General features: G+C 30.3%; 1 protein-coding gene across 10 annotated transcripts in view; it reads right to left on the bottom strand.

The window, feature by feature from the left end:
* The window catches only part of LOC107066989 (discs large 1), a 419,075-nt gene that overhangs the window by 312,034 nt on the left and 92,136 nt on the right, over window positions 1-14,905 (bottom strand). The gene's annotated exons all lie outside the window — the stretch shown is intronic.

Raw genomic sequence — 14,905 nt, 5'->3', positions numbered from 1 at the left:
TTCAGATCTTTCTTATTTTTCTTTTTCTTCTTTTACTTTTACTTTTATTTTTTATTTTTCTTCCGTGCGCGTCGTATTTCTTAAAAAATTCAATTCGAATCGAAAGATGACAATGTCGTAAATGTAAATAGTTTTTGTTACTCGGGAAGGGTTAGAACGTTTGCTTCGAAAGTTCAGAGGTTGACTTTGCTTTTAAAAAGAGAAGGAAAGAGACGAAAGAGAAGGTTGAACAAGGGTAAATTGCAACACGAAAGGTGGAAAAGCTTGATATGTGTATGTGTATGTGTGTGTGTGCTCCGAATATCGCTGGCACTCGTCTACTCGAACGCGAAAGCTTCGTGTCTCGCACGTACTAGCAGCAATTAAAACTCGACTAAATCCTATTTCATATCCTACCCGCTTCTCTACGTCTATTCCCAAGCTATCATTATCTTCCTCTCTCTCTCTCTCTCTCTCTCTCATTCACTCTCTCTTTTACACACATACACACTCACACTTTTCATCGTATGCTATTCCCAAGTCTATTTTATCCATCGACTCGCCAAAGTAAAATCTATTTACGTTTCTTGGACCCTATTGTTCGATAAACTTTTATCAAAAATTTTGTATAGACTATCAAACGAGAAACTTCTTTTTCTTCTTCTTCTTTTTCATTTCCGACCGTGGTCTTGTATCCTAAACCTATTCAAAAAATTATTGTGTTTTATATTTTCCTTTGATTTTTAAAAAGTACAATTCTATGAGTAATTGATTAGTTCGCTTGAAAAATAACTTACTTGGACGTAATTTTTTGTAGAAATTTTATATCGATGATATTATTGACAACCTAAGTCCCGACTAAAAAAATTTGAAAATGTTATTGCTGAAATGCAATCCTTGAAATGGAACCTGTTACTGCGTTTACTATCGTCAGGAATGGCAATACGAAGAGAAAGGGGCGGTGAACAAAAGAAATGCATTCAATGAATATAATTCAGGTAGCATTAGGAAAGGAAGCAATTATGAATTTTCCCTGGCAGTGGATAGTAGCAAGCGATCCAAGATAATTAAATGGAAGCAACGTCTTCTCTTCATCTTTTCTCGACTATATTTCCGCCCTCTTCTTCTTCTTCTTCTTTACCCACTTTTACCAACCCTCCACACCTTTTACCCCCCACAGAGCTCCTTTTCCTCGATTGTATCTCCTTCCAACCTTTTACATCACAACTTCCTTCTTCTACTCTTCTTCCTTCTTCTTATCCTCAACCCCAAACTATCTCACTCTCTCTTCTTACCACGTCTGGAAGCTCTGTTAGAACGCATACCACGTGAACGAGAGGATTCGGAGTAGGAATTCTCCGATATTTACGAGCGCTTTTGAGGGCGCGTTGCAATGCGAAACCGACTATGCTGATCCTTCGAACCGCTTGTATGCGAGTGAACGATCGTCGAAATACCATTTCGTTGATGGATAGAGAGGAAGCATTCGATTCTTGCCAGGTCTATCCTTCAATTGAACATTTTCCTAAAATTATCCCTTATCTCACACTTATGACTTAATCAATTTTGTTTCAGAATATCTTTCTTTACGTTTTAATTATTATTAACGTAATATCATTTTTTAAATTTTAAGAATTCCTATTATAAATATACATATGATGATGTAGTTATGATTTTACATTTGCTTCGAACGAGTATGCATATTCATCAATAAGGTTCATTTTAATGATTTTGGAAATTTTTTTACTTTCAACTAAATTGGGCTATTATATTATCTTTTTAAACGTTCGAATTTTTTATATAACACTATTCATGATTTTTATTAATTTAATTAAGACTAATTTGTTTAATATTGATTATATACTATTCTAAATTTGTAATAAAATTAAAAATTAGTCCTATTATTTGTAAGTATATAAATTGCATTTATTATTTGAGTCAACGACCTAGCCACGTTGGATTATTAGTTTCCGATCGATTATTAAAGTCAAGAAACCTGGACATAATTATTGAAGTGGATAAGTAACCCTTTCGGATAAAACAAGAATCGCATGTTGTTAACTCCTCAGAAAAGGGATAACAAAACGCGACTTCCTTGATAGTATTGAATAAGTGTAAGAATAAGTGTTAATTAAAGAAATAACTTGAACCCGTAAAAGGAAGAGTAAAAGGCCAAGAAAGATATATTTATTATTTTAAATAATAAAATATATATTTTGATTTTTATGTATATATCTGTAAGAAAAGGATAAAATTTGAATGTAATTTTTTTTCTGTAATTACAAAGAAACGACATAGATTCCTCTATGAATAAAATGACTTGTTAGTCTCGTAGGTAGCGTTAACGAACCGTCAAGTTTTCGGGTCAGTAGGCTAGTGCCCTTATCGTGATAAAAATAGAATCGCCAGATTCTACGCGACACGGATTTGTTCGGGAGTACCTTTGCGAGTGAAATTATTCACAGTACGATGACCGACAAAGAGCATTGTTTCGCGTTTGTTGTCCATCCACGGGGTATGTACCCTAATCGCACTAGATTATGCTAGTCCTACACAGAAAGCTTCTACGCTCGAGAGACGGAAAGACGACTTAGAGAGAGAGAGAAAAGAGAGAGAGAGAATAGGAGAAGAGGGGAGGAGAACTCTGTGATTAACTTTGCATCGTCCTCGTGTTCTACCTTGGAACTATTTCAAAAGGAAACTCACATCGTGTGCTACAAGTTTTAATTCATTTGTATTCCCCTTTCTCTCTCTTTCTATTTCTCATTCCACTTCTCTTTTATTCTATTCTAATGATATAAAAAAAATGGTGTTAATCAATATGTCATATGTTATAATAACAATTTTGTCTGTTTCAATTGACCAAGTAATGGTTTCAAGTAAATTTCATAATGTTGCTCGTTGTTGCAGATAATTAAATGCAAGAATGTATTTTTCACGATAAATAAACTTATAGATTATACACGTATGTATGTACGGAATAATTCTGGAACTTATTATAAATATTAATAATGCATAGAAGCATTTATCGATATTTTCATCGAATGATTATTCTGATAGTTAAATAGTTCCTGGACATAATTCTATCCGAATATCAGAAATAATTAAAACGATTTGATAGTCATTTAATGTGATCGTAAATACGTATAACAATTGATAAATGATTGGTAGAAAGGAATAATTGAATATTTATTAACATTTGATTTAAACTTATGTAATCATATTATCCTAAACAAAACAAATTGGTAAGATATGTATATAACCACTGTGTTCACGTTTGAACTATCGAATCGTTTATAAATTGTAATCGATTTGGTGAGCATCTTCACTGAATGAACGTATCCAGGAAGCTTGGAAACTAGAGAAACTTTCTCCATATAGGCGAAGTACTCTCCTTCGTGAACTTTCAACGTTCGTGATTCGAATCGGGTTCATGGAGAAACGATTTCGTAGACACGTCGACGACTTCAAATTTTAATCGTAAATCTATCAAATGACGTATTATTACATCGTTTGCCGCATCTCAAATCGTTCGAAAGTTCTTGAAAGACTATCAAATAAAGAATAAGTTTTACTTCACCGGAAAGATAATGTATTCCATCTATTTGAAACAACTTTCAACCAACATACATGTATATCATTAACTCCTCATTTACAAATCAATCGATATTTCTTCATCAAAATGAATGTTATTTTTAACACTAAACGTAACATTTTCAATTAAAATTTTTGCGCATCCATAAAAATTGCTTTATCAAATATTGATATTATGTGTACCAGTCACAAATTGACCAGTGTTAGAAAATATGTGATATACATCGATAATACGGGATGTCTTAAAATTCCATTTTATCAAGAAAAAGAAGTAAAATAAAAAATCAATATTGCTTTTATCAATAGAATAATAATATTTTATGTGTTTTCATTCCAAAATATGAATATTTCAGAAACACCGTTATTAAAAAAAGTATGACCAATAAATATCACTTCGAATATTTGCTAAATATAAAATTTTTAATTTTTCAATTCGATAAAGTTATTTTTATAATATCCAATATATAAATTTGCGAGCGTTAGCTTAGTGTTAATTATTTAATACTTTTCGTTCATATATCTTAACAAAACAGTTTGTATAATAATAATAATAATAATAATAATAATAATAATAATAATAATAATAATAATAATAATAATAATAATAATAATAATAATAGTAATAATAATAATAATTACTCATATATTATATTTTCTAATTGTTTCCAAGAGGATGAAAACGAAGAGTGAGGTAAACAAAGCTCCTCATTAGAGAAGACAATGCAAATGAGGGTACGTGCTCACTAGCAGAAGGCTTTTCGGCTTTCATTGGCATAGCTTTCGCGATGACGTCGAATTCAAAGCAGTAGTAGCAGTATTGCAACAGTGTATGGGTCAGTAGTATCGAGCGAGGAATAAATTGCACCTGTCGAAATCTTCCAGAGCAGATTCACCACTCCCCCTACCCTCCCCTTTCCCTATCCCTCTCTCTGTCTGTCTGATTCTACTCGCTGCTATACACCCCGTCACCACACTCCATGTACAAACCACTAATAACGTGACTTTCGACGTTTACGATTTTTGTTTATTTTTCCAGCTCTCCCACACATACCATAGTTTCCTACCTACCCATAGCCCATTTTTTATCTGACTATTTTTTCTTGTTTTTTGTTTTGATTTTTGGTTTATCTGTTTTTTTTTTGTTCTTTTCTGTTCTTTTTTAATTTTTTTATTTTTGCATAGTGAAACACTCGAATTAATGTACCAAAAACACAAGCATAAGCACATGTACAAAACACAAGCAACGTTACGTTTTAATCCAAATAATTCATGGTTAGTAATAATCCCTTGTTTAGATTTTTCTAGATATGTTGTTATTTTTAATAATTCTTTTCCATTTGTTTTTTGGTTACTGTTACAGCCGGACAGTTAATAAATTCTATTTAAATATATTTTTGGGTTAAATGAATATGTCCATTAGCAAAACATGTAAACATGCATATGTAGTTGATATCGTTTTATTTAAATAATTCCCCCAGTTAATAATTTTTCTTCGTTTAGTTTATTTTTTCTTTTAATCATTCTTATATTGCAACGGTTAATTAATTATATTAGAAAATATTTTTGTTTATAAATACTAATGTTAACTATTCATTTACTTTTTATTAAATTTCAAGAAAGTAAATTTTTAAATACTACAAATCAAAGGTCGCTATATGATAAAATATTTTTTAAGTAGTACGAACCAACGGCGATTCTATGGTCAGACATAAAGATACTACAGTAGAATGGTTTTTTTCCGATATTATAAAACATTAGATTTTTAACAACTTTCAAAAAATTTGTAATGACACGAAAAAGAATTTCTTCCGTTTTCGAGATAACTAAAATTCACTTTTATGAATATTATGAAAAGCTTCATTATGAATATTAATTAGGCTAATTTGTCAGAAATATTTACTCTTTTTTTGATCATATCGAAAAAGTCAAAGAAAATGAATGAAAAGAGGAATTAAACGAAATTAGGAAATCCTAAGAGAATTTTTTTCCATTTTTTCTTTCTTTCTTTTTTTTTTTCTTTTCTTCGCTTTTGTTTCAATTTCTGAACTTTTCGGTTGAACTCATTTTGCAAATTTTTCAACGGATTTTATTTACTATCCGCTTTAAAACATTTTACGATCTAATAAAGAAAAATGACTAGAGGATTGGTGGTTTTAAAGAAGAGTAGAAAAAGAAAAAGAAAAAGAAAAAAAAACAGAAAAGGAAAAAAGGAATAAGGAATAAAATTTTAAAGTTTACGATATCAACGATATAAAAGATTCTATTTGAAATTCTTCGGTATGATTACATTTTGTAGGACAAATCTTAAAATTCGCGAGTGAGTATGCTAATGACACAGCATCAGCAAGGAGTGCACAGTAAGCAGTAATCTTAATATTCATAGTGGAAACGAACTCGTTTGGAAAGATAAAATGTTCTTTTCTTCTAAAATGAAATAAACGACTATGATATCACCATTCCAGTTAAATTTTCATTTTTTAATAATACTACTATTTGTTTGTTTATTATTTTTTAAACATTTTTTGCCAACATTTTACCAGAAACAATTACCATTAAATATAAACATATTTATACTTCAAATAAATAATATAATTTATCTTGATTTTTTTTAAGCGAATAATTTCTATCACAAATGCTTATAACTTATTTGAAATATTATATAAACAATATTTGTATTATTCTAACATTTTTACTTTTGTGAATGATAAATTTAGAATTTATTCGAAATATTATACAAATCATATTTGTAATAATATAACATATAATATTACTAATAACTTATATAAAATACTAATATTATATTATATAATAAATACTAATTATTAATTGAAACTACTAACCGAATAAAAATTCCTATAGAAATAACATTCCTTGAGATAATGAAATTAGATTTCTTCTTCTCAAGTAACCAGCATAAAACCACGAATAGAAGTAAGACATAGAGAAGCTTTGTTACTTTTATCCGTAAGATACGTGCTCGGAGAAAGTTTACAGACGAGAAATCCAAAGCTCGTTCGTATGTACGGACGGTTGAATAATGAAATTTACAAGATCCCAACGGCATGCGGCTCCTTCGCGTCTTGGCTCATTAAGTTTGTTACTTCTATTACTATGACTTTGTGCTTCTAAACGAAGTTTCTTCAGCTACGTATCCATCCCCCATCTTTATACTGAATTATGTACCAACGATGCTTTATTATACATCTTACCCCACCACGTCAGCCAATTTCGTTAATATCATCAAAATTTCATTCGGCTGGGAAACGACGAAAACTTTCAGGGACATCGGATATATACTTATATATGTATTACGATATAAATTAAATATATATATATATATATATGTATGTATGTATGTATGTATGTATGTATGTATGTATGTATATGTATTATGAAGAAAGCTGCATTGTCGGATGAAAGCTTTTAATACTATTACTCGACGAATAAATTTCATCTGCAGTTTCGAAACTGTTTTGTAAAAAAATTTATTAAAATGTTCTCAAAGTGAGAAGGAGAGAAAGAGAAAAAAAGAGAGAGAAAAAAAAGGTAAAATTTTGTATAAGAGTTCCTCGAGCTTTTTAGCTGTACGAACAATTCAAGCCCACGAATTAATTAATTTACCATGTAAACGAAGTTACTCGTCTCCCAAAATCGTTTTCAACGAATTAAACGTGAATGATAACTATCAAAGAACGTACGTTTATGTTATATCGAGTATTCGTTGTTAGCTTTCTGTTCGATCGACCGAGAATCAATGAATGTTAGTGGTTTTCTGAAACGATATTACCTTTGATATATTAAACGAGATATTTATAGAGGTTATACGTATTTAAATGGTATTTATCGATTATGAGAATAATATAATTGAAATAGAGTGAAATCTTACCGAAAGTAACGATATCAAATAATTTTAATAAAATAAATTAATTTTACAAATATATATGTCGGGTCAATGTTTGAACTTATAATAGAATATCGATATTGTTATTTGAATTACTTATTACTACTTTTTAATATTCTTACGTTATTCGTCGAGTAAACATAATCTATCATTATTTTTGCAACATATTAAAAAAAATATATATTATACATTATTAAAATACTGTGTTGCATAAACTTTAGCAAGGATGGCCGCAAATCGAAAAATGTAGGGAACTATTGATATGTGGTATATTATTATATAACTAATATAATAATTTGTGTTATATTATGGTTTATTATATTATAGTTTATAGGGTAAAGTTGTTTAATACATATCACTGCTTAAATTGTATCTTTGAAGTTTCGAATTTAATATCGTATCAACAGCTTTTCTAGTGGCAATTAATTATTCAGTAACGTCAATGATATTGGTTCATGTAATTAGTGTTTATTACTAACTGCTAAAATTACGTCCTAAAAGGTAAGTTTATGGCTGTGTTCTCATAATCTTTTGTAAATATTTTGAAGGTTTTACAGTAATATATTATTGATAAATTCTTATTTCATTTTAAGTATTCATTTTACAGTATTGTATTAATCATTTTCTCGAAACGATACTTTAATAATTTTGTTTATTGTTTTATTATGTTCGTTGGTAATAAAACACGTACCGTTTCCTCAGTCGTATTTCAAAAAAATGTTTATAATGATTGCAAAATCGGACACTATTTAATTGTTATTACTAAATATTACATTAGGTTATTTGTTTTAATTTTAATTTGAATACGACCTAAAACCACGATTTCTTATATAGTCGTGTCTAAATGAATTTTATGCAAAAGAGTAGAGATATTTCGAATTGCATGAAAATAAAAATGGAATCAATGTTGAAAAGATATTAGATATAATATAAATATATCTTGTATATTATATTAAATAATATATAAAAATATAACACACTTAATACGTTTATTTTCGTATGGGATACAATTTGAACAACTTTATCCAATGTAATTAGTTTTATTTAAACAATATATTTTAATGGAGTATATGTATGCAGAAGAGACAGAGTGACTAGATTTAATTACATCGCGTTTGCATACGAGCACACCATACTGTTGGGTAGATGAAAGGAAGAAGGAGAGAGAAGGAAGTGGTGGAAGAGGAGGAGGAAGAGGAGGAGGAAGAGGAGGAAGAAGAGGTGGAAGAAGAGGAGGAGGCGGAGGAAGTAAGTATAGCGTTCCTCCTAACTGATAGCAGGGCAAGACGAGTTCAAATTCCATCGGTCCGCTTATACAATATCCGTTCGCTCGCGCGTACGATTGTTCCAGCTACCCCTTTGTTTCAGCTTGGTTGCCTTCCTATATCGAATTAGAACAAACGTATCGCGACGGAAATTGTATTTCGCGTTTTGCCATTGGATGTCGCGTTTTGTCTCGTTGAAGAGAGTCCAAGCTCAATTTCGAACGAAACACATTTTGATATTAAAACGTAATTTTGAATTTTTACATTACATTATTTTTCATTATTTTTTGAAAAATATTCAATCGTCTAGTAATAACTTATGGAAATTAGTGTAATTTTTCTCTCTCTTTTTTTAATTTTTTATAAATAATTTTTAAAACAAATGGTTACATTATATTTATATATAAAAATGTTGTATTCAGTATAAATAATAATTTTTGATATCTTAAATCTTAATCAGTACATATTTATAACAGAAGTAAATTAGTGTTAGATCAAATACTATTATCATGGAAAAAAATACTGATTATTTATTTAAAATACTGATCCAATAAGTAACGACTAAAAAAAAAGAATGAAAAAAGAATAGGATGGATACCTCTGGGATGTTATCGAGAAAGGTGATAAGACTTGAAGGGTTCACCGAAAGGAGTTTTTCCAAGCGACAATCTGGGAAGGTTGCGAAAAGAAGAACGAGACAAAAGAGAGAAAGAGAGAGAGAGAGAGAGTGAGAGGAGGGTAAAGGAGGGAATTTTAAGGACGAAAAGCCCTCTGGGAACTGACTCAGTGTCAATGAGGCGTCCAAGTTTTCCTGCTGCTCGCCGCAACTTTGGCACGTCATCCTATACCACTCAACCGTACTACCTATTCTTCTCTTTACCAAGGTACTGTTCTTTAAAAAAAAAAAAAGAAAGAAAAGAAAAAAGAAAAGAAGAGAAAAAAAGAGTAATAGAAAGAGAGAAATAGAAAAAAAAAAAGAGAGCCAGTGTAATCGACCGAGTGACAGTTTACAAACTTCTTCAATTTTCCGATTAAAACTCCTTTTTCCAATAAAGAAAAAAATTGACACGAAGTTATTTCAATAGATTACCACTTACTCGCTCTCTCGTTCACGCATACACACACATGTACACACACAAACATATATATTATACGCACTCATAGAAAAAATTCGAGAGAGATTTAATTTATATAAAATTATTAAAGTCTATTACTTTTTTCTTTTTAATATAAAGATAGAAAAATGTAAAATCTCGAACGTTGCTCGTGGTATATTTTTCCAGATCACAAACGAATAAAATCCGGGATGAGATGCGGTGTCGATATTTCACGCGCTGTGAAAATATGATAGAGAAAATGAGGGTAATATAATAATCAATTTCTTTTTATTGGATTTTGTTCTTTTTCATATTGATCACTTTCCTTCAGTTTTTATTCTCTTTTTTCTATTTTCCTAAACTTTTGTTCTTTTGCAACGGTAGATATTGGCCCAGTTAATTTCTAAAATTTATAATCTGAATTTGGTTGTATGGTTTATAGGGTTAAACAGACGATGAAGTGGCTCATGCAAATAAGAATAAATCGCATATAAGACAAAGAGAAAAGTAGTATTATATCCATCTATTGGTCCCAATGGAGATTAACCTTGTTTGTGCTTGAAAATGAGTTCTAAATGTGTCTTTCCCGTAGAGAAATATCTCGCCAGATGATAATAATAAGAAAATAAAAAATAAACCGACACCTGATAATAGTCATGCACTATGAATGTTTAACAATAATTGGTTTAGGTTTATTTATTATCAAAATTAACGATATAATTTTAACAAATTATTTATAACCACGTTATTAGATTTCTTTTAATATCGTTGAATAAAAGTCAATTGATATTAGTGTTTGAAAAATGTGTTTTTAATTAAATTATATAAGAACTAACAAGTTCCCCGATATAATCTTAGAAACATGATTTTTCTTCGAATTTTCTTTTCATTAAATATAAAATCCTTTTTTTTTAATCTATTAAAATCCTTTAACAGAAGTGAACGAAAGAACAACGAAAGATTTAATATTTGCATACACGATAATATTGGCAAATTACAACTCGTTTTTCAATAACGTCCATAACGATTTCGTACTAATTCACATTGGAACCGAGGAGAGCATGCTCATTTTGGACATACCGCGAACCAAATCGCGGTTTACTTTCGTCGAGCATGTTTCTTGTTAATCGTGCAACATTAGTGTTCCACTCGATCCGATACGTACGGATGAACGATAATTAGGAAAATGAACGTATAATCGTATTACCGACTAATCGATTCGACCAAAATTTAACGAAACGATCGTATAAATAAATTGTTCGAATAATTTGATCAAACATAATTTTCATTCCATACTTCATAGTATTTCTATCTTTCCATCTTTTTCTCTTTCTCTCATTCTCTTTTTCTGTCTTTGGTTTTGCACAATTCAAAAGCTACAACCATATAGTAAATTTTAAATTATCGTTATTCAGTATCGAACGATATCGAATTCGGTTGTAACGTACAAATTTTCCAGTCAAGCGATTGAAAATTCGATTACACTCGCACGCAACGTTATTGTCAGCAAATTTTATGCGAATTTTATTTATAATATTATATATTTTTTATTTTTCTCTTGCAAACGATATAAATAGAAAAAAGAGACATATCGATATTGTTGAATTAGATCAATAAATTATTATTACATTATTGATCGTAAATGATTTTTTTTTGTTTAATCGAGAGAAGTAAGTGTCGTATAAGGTCGAAGTAAAACGAGACGTATGGAGAGACCAAATATCCGGTAATTCCAAATGCCGAGATGAGATTGGTCCAATGGAATTTAGGTCATCGAAGGTGCTGGAACGCGTTCGTTCAGTATTCCCACTGTTTAGTGACATCGATTTAATAGGGAAGTTGGTATTTGAGGAGGTATCGGTAGTCCTCGTATCTTCCACTATTTCATATATTCACTAGGACGAAAATATTTTTATCAATTTAATTGAATTGTATCATGTAAATAAAAGAATCATTGTATCAAACTTCAATTATGTAAATTGTTAATGCACGCGTATTACGTTTTACTCAACGTTTTCCTTTCTTTTCTTTTTTACAACTACGAACATTATTATGATTATTAATATACTTATTATTATCATTAATAATGTTATAAAGTTATTATTATTATTATTATTATTATTATTATTATTATTATTATTATTATTATTATTATTATTATTATTATTATTATTATTATTATTATTATTATTATTATTATTATCAATATTAGACTTTAATCTTAAATATTCTTACCCCAGAAAATGCACTATCCAAAAAGCCACTTTTTCATTCCAAAACAGAATTTCATTAGATCCTTAGTTTTTTTTTCCTTTTTTTTTTTTTTTTGTAAAGAGACCCGATAAATGTATGACCTATTCAAAAATTTATTCTCGGCACTTAAAAATCTCATCGATCACCATCTACAAACCCATGACAACACTGACACACCTATACAAAATTCATTATCATATTCTTAGAGAAATTAATCATATTCTTAAAGAAATGCATATTGCATTCTGAACCAAATACGTGACGACGTGAATCTAAATAATGAACGAAAAACAACATCATATTTCATTTAAATTAAAAAAAACAACAAAACGAATAATTTATTTAGAAATCGTTTTATATCAATGTCAACGTTCATCGTATTATTGAAAAGAGAAACGATAAAAAAAAAGATTGTAACTGGAAAATACATTAAAAGTTAACGGGGAAGCAATCGTAACGAAAATCTTGTGTTACCCCCTCTCTTCTTTTTTTTTACCCTTTCAAAAACAGCTAGAAAGAAAGAAAAAGAGAATGAAGGGATAGGGGAAGGGGATAAGAGTAAGAAGAGGTTGTTGATGGTGGTGGTGAAGAAATGGCAAGTTTTGCGGTTGTTCACGCTTAAGTCGAGCGTGGAAAGCTCGCATGAAGGGGGTTGGTAAATGGGTGGAGGTAGAAGAGGAAGGAGGGGGGGGGGGGGAAATTCTGAGAATGTCGAAGATTCTCCTCGAGTACTTCCCACGAGTAAGAGAGCGGCTTTTCCGCTTCGAGAGAAAACCGCGGAGACTCAGCGGCGCGTACTGACGTACTGCTGAAGTTACTCGATATTTTGTGGTTTAAATTCGACGACAACTCTGTTCTCCTTTCCTATCCTTTCCGTCTTAACGTAGAAACTTTCCATCAGACGATTCATCCCCACCTACAAATCCCCCCCTCACACGTCTTTCTTTACCCATACCTCTTTCTTCTTCTTCTTTTTCTTCTTCTTCTTCGTATTTCTACTTGCTTATTCTTTTTCAATCAACGAAACGCATTGAAACTCGAAATAAACGTACGAGGGGGTAGGGTATGTAGACTTTTGTTGAGATAAGCTCGAGTAAAACCCCAAACTAAATCTATGCCATTGTCTTTCTGTGAGTTTACCAGCTTCAATGCTAGCTAGATAGTGTGTTTCTTTCTCTTTAGACAATCTCTATCTTCTCTTAGGCAAATGTAATGTTTTTGTTATCAGTGTTTCTCAACTTGATTTATTTTATTACACGATTAATACGTATTTGTTTATATCATTAATTAAGTTTTTTAATCTTTTATGATTAGTATAAAATTTGTAAGAATAGTGATATAGACTAGAGAATTTTAAAAATTAATAATAAATTAATTAATATAGAATATAATAAAAATGATTAATAAAATACAATTATTTAATTTTTTTTCCTTTTTTTTTATGTGAATGGTTGAAATGAAAAAGGTATGATTTTATTAAAGTTTAAAATAAGTACGTAATTGCGAACTGTACAATGTCCTATTTACTTATCTCAAATTAAAATAAATATATTACTTACATCTCTTTCCCTTTGAAACCGATCACTTATGATTATTCTTTGACAATTTGACAGGAATAATTTACGAAATGTTTCTCTGATGATTGTTTACACAATCATTAATTAGATTCTTCGATTTAAAGAAGAAGTTATTGTTTAACAGATGATTAAAAATTCAATTCTCGATGTAAGTGAAATCTGGTTGAGAAGCACTGCTGTAAATCAGAAACTCCTAAAGCGATGGAGTAATCTCTCGATGCGTTTGTCAAGCGTTGAGAACGATCGTTGCTGATTGTAAGTCCTTTGAACTATGTCAACAGAATGTACCATGAATTGTAGATACATACAAGATGTCTCATTCGAATTATGCTAAGTGAGTCGGCAATGTTTTGACGAAGAGACGACGGTGGGTTTAATGAATGTAATGATTAAATCAATTAGTAAATCTTGTAAATTTTCAAAGATCTTTTAATGTACGAGAGAAAGATTTTATCACATCATTCTTTTGTTTTGCATTGCAAAGGCGAGTCAAAGGTAAAAAACAAAAACAAAAATAAAACGAGAACAAGTTAAAATAACAAAAACAATACGAAGGGGGAGAGAGGAGGCAGGAGGCAGGGGACAGGAAAGAAAGAGTTCTTTCGAAATAGAAAGTAATAAATAAAAATTTAACGTTGGCAACAAGCGACCGACCAATCGTAATACAGGAAAAAGCATATCGATAGATGGTCACACACGAGCGTACGCAATAAACACGTATACAGAGAAGTATGTACGCGTACACATAGAAGAAAAGAAAATGCGTAGGGTGGTGGAAGTAGTAGTAGCAGTCCAGGACTCGTATAAAGTTTCATTTCGTGAAATTCAATAATCGCTTACATCGTAATAACTGCGACCCCCATTCGCTTTTATAGTAGTACGTACGTACGTACTACGCACGGCCACTATTGTGCTCGTTGCATTTTACTTCTCTCATTCCACACGATATTCCGCAAAAAGTTATCGCAAATGGACGATATCGGTAAGAATTTGAGAAAATTCTTTTTTTCCACAAATAATCGTTTACATTTATTTATTTGTATCGGGTGTTTCAAAATGTATCATTATACCGAACTAAAAACATTAATATTTAATTTTTGACAAATATAATATGTTAACCTTATATCCAGATTATATACTTTTTAATAGAAGCAATTACATTGTTCTTGGAGATTCAGAATTTGTAATGAACATAAATCTTAACATTTTTTTCGTAATATAGAGATTTTTAAAATATCA

The sequence above is a fragment of the Polistes dominula genome, unplaced genomic scaffold (assembly GCF_049000335.1).
Source record: "Polistes dominula isolate Pdom_NZ unplaced genomic scaffold, Pdom_raw_medaka contig_37, whole genome shotgun sequence".
NCBI lineage: Eukaryota > Metazoa > Arthropoda > Insecta > Hymenoptera > Vespidae > Polistes > Polistes dominula.
Note: the sequence above shows the minus strand (reverse complement) of the source record. Positions and strands in the feature narration are given on the sequence as shown.